The 13,480-nt window shown below is 48.5% G+C and overlaps 1 pseudogene; it reads right to left on the minus strand.

Annotated features, from left to right (window-relative positions):
* Positions 1-575: 575 nt before the first annotated feature.
* The window catches only part of LOC117696085 (Y-box-binding protein 3 pseudogene), a 73,427-nt pseudogene continuing 60,522 nt past the window's right edge, over positions 576-13,480 (minus strand).

Genomic DNA, 13,480 nt, shown 5'->3' on the forward strand with positions numbered 1-13,480 from the left:
TTCTAACTGCTTAAAGCGGAGTTTTTTATAGAATGTAGGAATCTCCGCAGGGTCCACATTTACAGCTTCTGTCCCAGCTCCAACCTCATCCCCACTTCCATCCTCTGGCTCTGTGTCATCCTCATCTCCAGAAGTCTTAGCCTCGGTCCCCAATTGGGAGCAGGAAGGCTGAGAAGGTTTATGAGAGGAACGTGAAGAGGAAGGGGGCACGGGTCGCAAAGAAGAAGAAGGAGCTGCAGGCGTGTGACTGTGTGAACACTGAGTACTAGACCAGGAAGAGGGAGGGAGCGGTGGGGTCTGTGAGGAGCTAGAATCAGGAGCTGCGGGGGTCTGGGGAGGGATACCTTGAGACCGAGTGACAGGGAAAACCAAACATTGAGAGCCCTGCGCAGGAGAAGAGGAAAAACAAAGGGTTGAGAGCTGTGAAATTTGCTCCTGAAGGTGGAGGATCTCTGCCAAGTCATGAACCTGGGAAGAAAGGTGATTTTTTATTTCAGAGAGAAAAACAGGCAGGGTAGCAGGGAAAGGCAAAACCACAGAAGTAGGGAGCAATGTGGAAACTGAGGGAACTGGCGTTAGCGTGGGAACGGCAGTAATGGCAGGATGCAAAGGCTGTGAATCAGAAGTGGCAGTTTGGGCTGGAGTGGCCGGGGCAGGGCACGCTGAAGCTTCAGCTGGAGGGGCGGCGGCAGGGCACGCTGAAGCCGCAGCTGAAGGGGTGAGGGCGGAGACAAAGCAAGTCGGGTGGGGAGAGGGCAAATGCTGTGCAGCAATGGTAACAGCGGCGGGAGATGGAGGCGGGGGTGGGGGGAAACTCCAAGAAGCTGGTGAAGGCGAACACAGAGGTGGGGGCTTCCGAAGAACAGGATTACAGTAGGAAGTTTGAGAGTGAGGGATGTAAGGATTGCCAGTGGCTAAAGGCACATATTGTGGGGGCAAAGGAGCCATGGGCACAGAACTATGACAAGGGCGCACAGGTGAGGCCGGGGAGAAGAATCCAAAGCCGACAAATCAGGATAAATATGAGGAGAATCGGACGAGGAGGGAAGCTGAGACTCATGAGGCATATCAATAAGTGTAAAAGGAACAGAGGCCTGAGATGGCGGGCAGGAGAAACCAGCAGAGCCAGGACATGATTGTGATAAGCAGTATTCTGCAACCGAGAAGAGCTGGTGCTTACCCGAATCTTTGTCTGCATCCTCAATAACGTCCCTAATAATACCCCAGAATGAAAAAATTGTTGGATTAACTGCACCATCACCTTCACATTTAATTTTTTCATTTAGTTCAGGACCCACTTTTTGCCACTTCTTAGGGTGTATGACAGGACCGTCAAGCATAAACCAAGGACACTGTTCATCAATAAACACAAAAAAATCAATAAGATCTTTTTTCTTAACCCTAATTCCTCTCTCTCTGAGACTTTGTTTGAGGTCCTTTATAAAGGATGCCTCCTTCGACAATGAATGGCCCATTCTTATGGGATGGAATGAAACTTACCCTGAGGACAACAGGTCACGGGCGATGATCCTGTGTCACTCAATATAACGTGCGCACATCTTCTGCCAAAGCTCCGTCCAGAGGAATCCCCACATGATAGAACAAAAGGGCATCCAGAGAGAGGAGGAAACAGAAGATAATTCAGAGAGAGGAGGGAACAGAAGAAGATCCAGAGAGATGAGAGGACAGAAGAAAATCTAGAGAGAGTAGAGAAAAGAAGGGCATCCAGAGAGTGGAGTGAACAGGGAGCATCCGTAGAGAGAAGAGAACAGAAGGGCAATCAGAGATATGAGAGGACAGAAGGGAATCCAGAGAGAGGAGAGGACAGAAGGGCATCGGAAGAGAGGAGAGAAGAGAAGAGCATCCAGAGAGAGGATAGTACAGAGGGCATCCTGAGACAAGAGAAGACATAAGGACATCCCAAGAAAGGAGAGGACAAAAGGGCATCTGGAGAGAGGAGAAGACAGAAGGAAATCAAGAGACAGAAGCATACAGAAGGGCATCCAGAGAGATGAGAGGACAGAAGGGCATTCAGAGAGAAGAGAACAGAAGGGCATCCAGAGAGAGGAGAAGAAATAAGGGCATCCGGAGAGAGGAGAGAACAGAAGGGCATCCAGAGAGAGGACAGAACAGAAGGGCATACAGAGAGAGGAGAAGACAGAAAGGCAACCAGAAAGTGTTGAGGACAGAAGGATATCCGGAGAGAGGAGAGAAGAGAAAGGCATCCAGAGAGCAGAGAAGACGGAAGGGCATTCCATGATAGGAGAATACAGAAGGGCATCCCGAGAGAGGAGAGAACAGACGGGCATCCATAGAGATGAGAGGACAGGAGAGCATCAATAGAGAGAAGAGATCAGAAAGGCAACCAGAGAGATTAGAACACAGAAGGGAATCCAGAGAGAGGATAGAAGGGCATCCAAGAGAGGAGAGGACAAAATGGCATCCAGAGAGAAGAGAACAGTAGGGCATCCAGAGAGAGGAGAAGAAATAAGGGCATCCAGAGAGAGGAGAGAACAGAAGGGCATCCACAGATAGAACAGAACAGAAGGGCATAAAAAGAGAGGAGAGGACAGAAGGGCATCCACAGAGAGGGAAAACAGAAGAGCATGGGGCGAGAGGAGAAGACAGAAGGGCTTCCAAGGAGAGGAGAGAACAAAAGGGCAAGTAGAGAAATTAGAGAACAGAAGATCATCCAGTGAGAGGAGAGAACACAAGGGCATCCATCAAGATGAGAAGACAGAAAGGCATCCGGAAAGATTATAGAACAGAAGGGCCTCCAGAGATAGGAGAAGACAGAAGGACATTCAGAGATAGGAGAGGATAGAAGGGCATCAGGAGAGAGGAAAGAACAGAAGGGCCTCCAAAGAGAGGAGAAGATAGAAGGGCATCTAGAGAGAGGAGAAGACAGAAGGGCATTCGGGTAGAGGAGAGAAATGAAGGGCCTACAGACACAGGAGACTACAGAAGTGCATCCAGAGAGAGGAAAAGACAGAAGGGCATACAGAGAGAGGGAGGACAGAAGGGCATTCCGAGACTGGAGAGAACAGAAAATCATCCAGAGAGAGAAGAGAAGAGTAGCGCATAAAGAGAGAGGAGAAGAAAGAAGGTCATCCAGACAGAAGAGAGAACAGAAGGGAATCCAGAGAGAAGAGAAGACAGAAGAGCATCGAGAAAGAGGAGAGCACAGAAGATGATCCAGAGACAGAAGAGAACAGAAGGGCATCCAGAGAGAGGGGAAGACAGAAGGGAATCCAGTTATAGGAGAGGACAGAAGGGCATTCAGAGAGAGGAGCAGAGAGAGATGAGAGGATAGAAGAAAATCTAGAGAGAGAAGAGAACAGAAGAGCTTCCAGAGAGAGTAGACGACAGAAGGGCATCCAGAGATAGGAGTGAACAGAAGGGCATCCAGAGGGATGAGAGAACAGAAGAGCATTCAGAGAGAGAAGAGATCAGAAGGGCATCCAGAGAGAGGGAAAGACAGAAGGGCATCCAGTTATAGGAGAGGACAGAAGGGCAATCAGAGAGAGGAGCAGACAGAAGGGCATCCAGAGAGAGGAGAAGACAGAGAACATCCAGTGAGAGGAGAAACAGAAGGGCATCCAGAGAGATGAGAAGACAGAAGGGCATACAGAGAGAGGAGAGGACAGAAGGGCATCTGGAGAGAGGAGAGAATAGAAGAGCATCCGGAGAGAGGGACGACAGAAGTGCATCTTGAGACTGGAGAGAACCGTAGAGCATCTAGAAGGAGGAGCAGAAAGAAGGTCATTCAAAAATAGGAGACAACATAAGGTCATTCAAAGAGAGGAGAAAACAGAAGGGCATCCAGAGACAGGAGAGGACAGAACGGTATACAGAGAGAGGAGAAGACAGAAAAACATTTATACGAAGATAGAACAGAAGAGTATCCAGAGAGAGGATGAAACAAAAGATCATCCAGAGAGAGGAGAGAACAGAAGAAGATCTAGAGAGATGAGAGGACAGAAGAAAATCTAGAGAGAGTAGAGAAATGAAGGGCATCAGAGAGTGGAGTGAACAGGGAGCATCCGTAGAGAGAAGAGAACAGAAGAACAAACGGAGATATGAGAGGAGAGAAGGGAATCCAGAGAGAGAGGAGAGGACAGAAGGGCATCGGAAGAGAGGAGAGAAGAGAAGAGCATCCAGAGAGAGGATAGGACAGAGGGCATCCTGAGACAGGAGAAGACATAAGGACATCCCAAGAGAGGAGAGGAGAAAAGGGCATCCAGACAGAGGAGAGGACAGAAGGGCATCTAGAGAGAGGAGAGAATAGAAGGGCATCCCGAGAGAGGTGAGGACAAAAGGACATCCAGAGAAAGGAGAGGACAGGAGGGCATCCAGAGAGAGGAGAGAACAGAAGGACATGCAGAGAGAGGAGAAGATAGAAGGGCATCCAGAGATAGGAGATTACAGAATGGCATCCGGAGAGAGGAGCGGACAGAATGGCATCCAGATAGAAGAGAGTAAATGAGGGCGTCAGTAGAGAAGAGAGAACAGAAGGGCATCCAGAGAGAGGAGGAAACAGAAGATCATCCAGAGAGAGGAGGGAACAGAAGAAGATCCAGAGAGATGAGAGGACAGAAGAAAATCTAGAGAAAGTAGAGAAAAGAAGGGCATCCAGAGATGGAGCGAACAGGGAGCATCCATAGTAAGAAGATAACAGAAGGGCAAACAGAGATATGAGAGGACAGAAGAGAATCCAAAAAGAGGAGAGGACAGAAGGGCATCTGGAGAGAGGAGAGAACAGAAGAGCATCCAGAGAGAGGATAGGACAGAGGGCATCCTGAGACAGGAGAAGACATAAGGGCATCCCGAGAGAGGAGAAGACAAAGGGAATCCAGAGAGAGGAGAGGACAGAAGAGCATCCAGAGAGAAAAGAGAACAGAAGGGCAACCACAGAGAGGAGAAGACATAAGGGCATCCAGAGATAGGAGAGGACAGAAGGGCATCCGGAGAGAGAAGCGGACAGAAGGGCATCAAGATAGAAGAGAGTAAAGGAGGGCATCCAGAGAGACGAGAGAACAGAAGGGCATCCCGAGAAAGGAGAAGACTGAAAGGCATCCAGTGTGAGGAGAGAACAGAAGTGCATCCAGAAAGAGGAGAAGACAGAAGAACATCCAGACAGAGGAGAGAACTGAAGGGCATCCAGAGATATGAGAGTACTGAAGAGCATCTACAGTGAGAAGAGAACAGAAGAGCAAAGAGAGTGATAAGAGGACAGAAGGGAATCCAGAGTGAGGAGAGGACAGATGGCCATAGAGAGAGAAGAGAGGACAGAAGGCCATCCAGAGAGCGAAGAGAACAGAAGGGCATCCAGAGAGCGAAGAGAAGAGAAGGGCATCTGGAGAAAGGAGAGAACAGAAGGGCATAGAGAGAGAGAGGAGAGAACACAAGGGCAAGTATAGAAATGATAGAACAGAAGATCATCCAGTGAGAGAAGGGAAGGGCATCCAGAGAGATGAGAGGACAGAAGAAAATCTAGAGAGAGGAGAGAACAGAAGGGCATCCATCAAGATGAGAAGACATAAAGGCATTCAGAGAGATTAGAGAACAGAAGGGCCTTCAAAGAGAGGAGACGACAGAAGGGCATTCAGAGATAGGAGAGGAGAGAAGGATATCAGGAGAGAGGAGAGGACCAAAGGGCATCCAGAGATTAGAGACACAATAAGGACATCCCGAGAGAAAATAGAACAGAAGGGCATCCTGAGAGAAGAGAAGACTGAAGGGCATCCACAGAGAGAAGAGAAGAAAAGGCATCCAGAGTGCGGAGAAGTCATAAGGGCATGCAGTGAGAGTAGAAGACAGAAGGGCATCCAGAGATAGGAGGGAACAGAAGGGCATCCAGAGAGATGAAAGAACAGGAGAGCATCCATAGAGAGAAGAGAACAGAAGGGCAACCAGATATATGAGAGGGCAGAAGGAAATCCAGAAAGAGGAGAGGACAGAAGGGCATGCAGAGAGAGAAAATTACAGAAAGGCATCTGGAGAGAGGAGAGACCAAAGGGAATCCAGAGGGATGAGAAGACAGAAGGGCATCCAGAGAGAGGAGAGGAAAGTAGGGCATCCAGAGAGAGGAGAGAACAGAAGGGCATCCAAAGAAAGGAGAGGACACAAGGGCAATTAGAGAAATGCGAGAACAGAAGATCATCAAGTGAGAGAAGAGAACACAATAGCATCCAGAGAGATGAGAAGACAGAAGAAAATCTAGAGAGAGGAGAGAACAGAACGGGAACCATCAAGAGGAGAAGGCAGAAAGGCATCGAGAGAGGGAGGAGAGAATTTGAAGGACATCCAGAGAGATGAGAGAACAGGAGAGTATCCATAGAGAGAAGAGAACAGAAGGGCAACCAGAGATATGAGAGGACAGAAAAAAATCCAGAGAGAGATGAGAGGACAGAAGTGCATCCAGAGAAAGGAGAGAACAGAAGGACATCCAGAGCGAGGATAAAACAGAAGGGCATACAGAGGGAGGACCGACCAGAAGGGCATCCAGAGAAAAGAGAGAACAGAAGGGCATGTAGAGAGAGGAGAACACCAAAATGCATCAATAGAGAGATGAAAACAGAAGGGCATCCGGAGAGAGGAGAAGACAGACGGGCATCCAGATAGATGAGAGGAAAGAAAGGCATCTTGAGAGAAGAGAACAGAAGGGCATCCAGAGGAAGGAGAAGAAATAAGGGCATCCCGAGAGAGGAGAGAACATAAGGACATCCAGAGAGAGGACAGAACAGAAGGGCATACAGAGAGAGGAGAAGACAGAAAGTCATCCAGAGAGAGTTGAGGACAGAAGGATATCCGGAGAGAGGAGAGAACAGAAGGACATCCGGAGAGAGGAGAGAACAGAAGGGCATTCAGAGAAAGGAGAGAACAGAAGGGCACCCAGAGAGAGGAGAAGACAGAAGGGCATTCAGAGATAGGAGAGGACAGAAGGGCATCAGGAGAGAGGAGCGGACCATAGGGCATCCAGAAAGTAGAGACAAAATAAGGGCATTCAGAGAGACAAGAGAACAGAAGGGAATCCAGAGAGAGGAGAAGATTGAAGGGCTTCCAGAGAAAGAAGAGAAGAGAAAGGCATCCAGAGAGCGGAGAAGACAGAAGAGCATTCAGTGATAGGAGAAGACAGAAGGGCATCCAGAGAGAGGATAGAACAGAAGGGCATCTAGAGAGATGAGAGTACAGGAGAGCATCAATAGAGAGAAGAGAACAGAAATGCAGCCAGATATTAGAATACAGAAGGGAATCCAGAGAGAGGAGAGCATAGAAGGGCATCCAAGAGAGGACAGAAGGCATCCCGAGAGAGAAGAGGACAGAAGGGCATCCCAAGAGAGGAGAGGACAGAAGGGCATCCAGAGATAGGAGTGACAGAATGGCATCCAGAGAGAAGAGACCAGAAGTGCATCCAGAGAAAGAAGACAGAATGGCATCCAGAGAGAGGAGAGGAAAGAAGGGCATCAAGAGGGAGGAGAGAACAGAAAGCCATCCAGACAGAGGAGAGAACACAAGTGTATAAAAAGAGAGGAGAGGACAGAAGGGCATTCACAGTACAAGGGAGAAAAGAAGAGCATCAGGAGAAATGAGAGGGCAGAAGGGCAATGAAGGAGAGGAGAGAACACAAGGGCAATTAGAGAAATGAGTGAACAGAAGATCATCCAGAGATAGAAGAGAATAGAATGGCATTCAGAGAGATGAGAGGACAGAGGAAAATCTAGAGAGAGCAGAGACCAGTAGGGCATCCATCAAGAGGAGAAGACAGAAAGGCATCCAGAGAAAGGAGAGAACAGAAGGGCCTGCATAGATAGGAGAGGACAGAAGGGCATCCGGAGAGAGGAGCAGACAGAAGGGCATCCAGATAGAAGAGTTAAAATAAGGGCATCCCGAGAGACGAGAAAACAGAAGGGCATCCAGAGAGAGGAGAAGACTGAAGGGCATCCACAGAGAGGAGAGAACAGAAGGGCATCCAGAGAGATGAGTGTACAGGAGAGCATCCATAGAGAGAAGAGAACAGAAAGGGAACCAGAGAGATTTGATGACAGAAGGGAATCCAGAGAGAGGAGAGGACAAAAGGGCATCCAAGAGAGGAGAGGACAGAAGGGCAATCAGAGACAGGAGAGGACTGAAGGGCATCAAGAAAGAGGAGAGGACAGAAGGGCAACCAGAGAGAGGAAAGAACAGAAGTGCATGAAGAGACAGGAGAAGACAGAAGGGCATTCAGAGAGAGGAGACAACAGAAGGGCATCCAAAGAGAAGAGAACAGAAGGGCATCAAGAGAGATGAGAAGACAGAAGAGCATCCAGAGAGAGGAAAGTACAGAAAGGCATCCAGAGAGAGGAGAGACCAAAGGGCATCCAGAGAGAGTAGAAGACATAAGGGCATCCAGATAGAGGAGAGGAAAGTCGGGCATCCAAAGAGAGGTGAGAACAGAAGGGCATCCAGATAGTGGAGAGAATTGAAGGGAATAAAATGAGAGGAGAGGACAGAAAATCATCCAGAGAGAGGAGAGAACAAAAGGGCATCCAGATATCGGAGAAGACAGAAGGGCATCCAGAGAGAAGAGAAAAGAAAGGCATCCACAGAGAGGGGATAACAGAAGAGCATCGGGAGAGAGGAGAGAACAGAATCCCATCCAAGGAGAGGAGAGAACACAAGGGAGGGTAGAGAAATGAGAGAACAGAAGATCAACCATTGAGAGAAGAGAACAGAAGGGCATCCATCAAGATGAGAAGACAGAAAGGCATCCAGAGAGAGGAGAGAACAGAAGGGCATCCAGAGAGAGTAGAAAACAGAAGGGAATCCAGAGATAGGAGATGACAGAAGAGCATCCAGAGAGAAGAGAATAAAAGGGCATCCAGAGAGAGGAGAAGACAGAAGGGCATCAAGAGAGAAGAGAAGACAGAAGGCATCCAGAGAGTGGAGAGGACACAAGGTCATCCGGAGAAAGGAGAAAGTAGAAGTGAATCCAGTGAGAGGGGAGAATAGAAGGGCATCCAGAAATAGGAGAGGACATAAGGGTATCCACAGAGAGGAGAGAACTGTACGGCATCCAGAGAGAGGAGAAGACAGAAGGGCATACAGAAAGAGGGAAGGACAGAAGTGCATTCGGAGTGAGGAAAGAACAGAAGGGCATCCAGAGAGAGGAAAGAACAGAAGAGCATCCAGTGAGAGGAGAGGACAGAAGGGCTTCCAGATTGAGGAGAATACAGAGAAGCATCTAGAGAGAGGAGAGGACAGAAGGGCATCTAGAAAGAGGAGAAACCAGAAGGGCTTCCAGAGAGAGGAGTGGACAAAAGGGCATCCGGAGAGAGGAGAAGACAAATGGGTACCCAGAAAGAGTAGAGTACAGATGGGTTTCCTGAGAGAGGAGAGGATAGAAGGGCATCCAGAGAGAGGAAAAACAGAAGGGCATCCAGAGAGAGAGAGAGAGAGAGAGAGAGAGAGAGAGAGAGAGAGAGAGAGGCATTCAGAGAGAGAGAGAGAGAGAGAGAGAGAGAGAGAGAGAGAGAGAGAGACAGAAGGGCATTCAGAGAGAGGAGAAGAAGAAGGACATCCAGAAAGAGGAGAGGACAGAAGGCATCCAGAGAGAGTAGAGACCAGAAGGGCATCCAGAAATAGCAGAAGACAGAAGGGCATCCAGGGAGAGGAGAATACAGAAGGGCATCAGAGAGAGGAGAGGACAGAATCATCCAGAGAGAGGAGAGGAGACAAGGGCATCTGGAGAGAGCACAGAAAAGAAAGGCGTCGGAGAGAGGAGAGAACATAAGGGCATCCAGAAAGAGAAGAAAACAGAAAAACATCAAGAGATAGGAGATGACAGAAGGGCATCTGGAGAGATGATAGATCTGAAGGGCATCCAGAGAGAGGAGAGAACAGAAGGGGATCCAGAGGGAGGAAAGACATTCATACAGAGGAGAGAACCAAAGGCATCCAGAAAGAGGAGAGGACCGAAGGGCATCCAGAGAGAGGAGAAGACAGAAGGGCATCCAGAGAGAGGGAAGGACAGAAATGCATCCGGAATGAGGAGGGAACAGAAGGGCATCCAGAGAGAAAAGAGAACAGAAGGGCATCCGGAGATAGGAGAAGACAGAAGGGCATCCAGAGAGAGAAGAGTACAGATGGGCATACAGAGAGAGGAGAGGCCAGAAGGGCATCCATAGAGAGGAAAAACATAAGGGCATCCAGAGAGATGGAAAGACAGAAGGGCATCCAAAGAGAAGACAGAAGGGCATCCAGAGAGAGAAGAGGAAAGAAGGCATCCAGAGGGAGGAGAGGCCAGATGTGCATCCAGAAAGAGCAGAAAACAGAAGGGAATCCAGAATAGGAGAATATAGAAGTTCATCAGAGAGAGGAGAGGACAGAAAGGCATCGAGAGCGAGAAGAGAACAGAATGGCATCCAGAGAGAGAAGACAAAGGGTATCCAGAGAGAGGAGAAGACAGAAGAAAATCCAGAAAAAGGAGAAGACAATGGGCATCCATAGATATGAGAGTACCCTATGGCTTCCAGTGAGATGAGTGAACAAAAGCATATCCAGTGAGAGAAGAAAACAGAATGGCATCCAGAGAGATGAAAGCACAGAAGGGAATCTAGAGAGAGGAGAGAACAGAAGGGCATCAAGAGAGAGAAGAAAACACAAGGATATCCAGAAAGAAGAGAGGACAGAAGGGCATCCGGAGAGAGGAGAGAACAGAAGGTGATCCAGAGAGAGTAAAGACAGAAGGGCATTCATGTAGGGGAGAGAACAAAGAAATCCAGAGAGAGGAGAACACCAAAGAGCATCCAGAGAGAGGAGAGAAAAATGGTCACTCAGAGAGTGGAAAGAACAGAAGGGCATCCAGAGAGAGGAGAGGACAGAAGAGCATCCAGACTGAGAAGAAGACAGAAGGGCATCCAGAGAGAGGAGAGGACAGAAGGGCATCCAGAAAGAGGAGAAGGCAGAAGGGCATCCAGAGAGAAGAGAGAACAGAAGGTAATACAGAGAGAGGAGAGGACAGAAGGGCATCCATAGAGAGGAGAGGACAGAAAAGCTTCCTGAGTGAGGAGAGAACAGAAGGGCATCTGGAGAGAGGAGAGAACATAAATTCATCCAGAAAAAGGAGAGGACAAATGGGCATCCTGAGAGAGGAGAGAATAAAAGGGCATTCAGAGAGTGGAAAGAACAGAAGGGCATCCAGAGAGAGGAGAAAACAGAAGGGCATCTGGAGAAAGGAGAAAATAGAAGGGAATCCAGTTAGAGGAGAGAACAGAAGAGCATCCAGAGATAGGAGAAGACAGAAGGGCATCCACAGAGAGGAGAGAATCTTAGGGCATCCAGAGAGAGGAGAAGACAGAAGGCATCTGGGAGAGGAAAGAAGAGAAGGGCCTCAAGAAAGAGAAGAGAACAGAATAGCATCCATAGAGAGTTGAAGACAGAAGGTCATCCAAAGGGAGGAGAGGACAGAAGGTCCTCAAGCAAAAAGGGAAGACAAAAGGGTATCCCGAGAGAGGAGAGAACAGAAGGGCATCCCGAGGAAGAAGAAAGAAGTTCATCCAGACAATGGAGAGGAATGAAGGTCATCCAGAAATAGGAGAGAACAGAAGAGCATCCAGAAAGAGAAGAAGACAGAGGGGAATGCAGGGAGAGTATAATACAGAAGGGCATCAGAGAGAGGAGAGGACAGAAGGGAATCCAGAGTGAGGAGAGCACAGAAGTGCATCCAGAAAGAGAAGAATACTGAGGGACATTCAGAGATGAGAGGTCCGAATGGCATCCGGAGAGAGAAGAAAACAGAAGGGCATTTAGAGTGAGGAGAAGACAGAAAGGCATCCAGAATGAGGAGAGAACAGAAGCGCATCAAGAGAGAGGAGATTACAGAAGGGCATCCAGAGAGAGGACAAGACAGAAGGGCATCCAGAGATATGAGAGGACAGAAGGGCATCCACAGAGAGGAGAGAACCATAGGGCATCCAGAGAGAGAAGAAGACAGAAGGGCATCCAGAGAGAGAAGATGACAGAAGAGCATCCAGAGAGAGGAGAGAACAAAAGGGCATTCAGAGAGAGAAGACAGAAGGGCATCAAGAGAGATTATATACCAGAAGGGCATCTGGAGTGAGGAGAGAACATAAGGGCATCCAGAGAGATAGAGGACAGAATGGGAACAGAAAAAGGAGAGGATAGAAGGTATCCAGAGAGAGGAGATACCAGAAGGCCATCCAGAAGAGCAGAAGACAGAAAGGCATCCAGAGAGACGAGAATATAGAAGGGCATCAGAGAGAGGAGAGGACAGAAACACATCGAGAGCAAGAAGAGAACAGAAGGGCCTCCAGAGAGAGGAAAAGACAGAAGGGCAATTAGATTGAGGAGAAGACAGAAGGGCATCCAGAGAGAGGAAAGAACAGAAGGTAATACAGAGAGAGGAGAGGACAGAAGGGCATTCAGAGAGAGGAGAGGACAGAAAAGCTTCCGGAGAGAGGAGAGAACAGAAGGGCATCTGAAGGGTATCCAGAGAGCGAAGAGAAGAGAAGGGCATCTGGAGAGATGAGAGAATAGAAGGGCATATAGAGAGAGGAGAGAACAGAAGAGCATCCAGAGAGAAAAGAGGACATAAGGGAACCACAAAGAGGAGAAGACAGAAGGACATCCATATAGAAGAGAACAGAAGGACATTCAGATATAGGAGAGGACAGAAGGGCTACCAGAGAGAAGAGTGGAGTGAAGGATATCCAGATAGAAGAGAGAAAATAAGGGCATCCCAACAGAAAGAACAGAAGAGAATCCAGAAAACGGAGAGAAGACAAGCGCATCCAGAGAGAGGAACAGAAAGAAGGTCATCCAGACATAGGAGAGAACAGAAGCACATCCACAGAGATGAGAAGACAGAAGGGCATCGAGAGAGAGGAGAGGACTGAACGGCAACCATAGGGAGAAGGAAAAAGAAGATCATCGAGAGAGAGGAGAAGACGGAAGGGCATCCAGACATAGGAGAAGACAGAATGGCATCCAGACAGAGGGGAAGACAGAAGGAAACCCGGAGAGAGGAGAAAACATAAAAGCCTCCGAAGAGAGGAGAGAACAGAAGATCATCCAGAGAGAAAAGAGAAGAGAAGGGCAACCAGAGATAGGAGAGGACAGAAGGGAATCCATAAAGAGGAGAGGACAAAAGGGCATCTGGAGAAAGGAGAGAACAGAAGATCATCCAGAGAGAGGATAGAACAGAGGGCATCCTGAGACAGGAGAAGACATAAGGGCATCCCGAGAGAGGAGAAGACAAAGTGAATCCAGAGAGAGGAGAGGACAGAAGAGCATCTGGAGAGAGGAGAAGACAGAAGGGCATCCAGAGATAGGAGAGGACAGAAGGGCATCCAGAGAGAGGAGCGGAAAGAAGGGCATCAAGATAGAAGAGAGTAAATTAGGGCGTCCAGAGAGACGAAAGAATAGAAGGGCATTCAGAGAGAGGAGAAGACTGAGAGGCATCTAGTGAGAGGAGAGAACA

The sequence above is a fragment of the Arvicanthis niloticus genome, unplaced genomic scaffold, assembly GCF_011762505.2.
Source record: "Arvicanthis niloticus isolate mArvNil1 unplaced genomic scaffold, mArvNil1.pat.X S36, whole genome shotgun sequence".
Lineage (NCBI taxonomy): Eukaryota > Metazoa > Chordata > Mammalia > Rodentia > Muridae > Arvicanthis > Arvicanthis niloticus.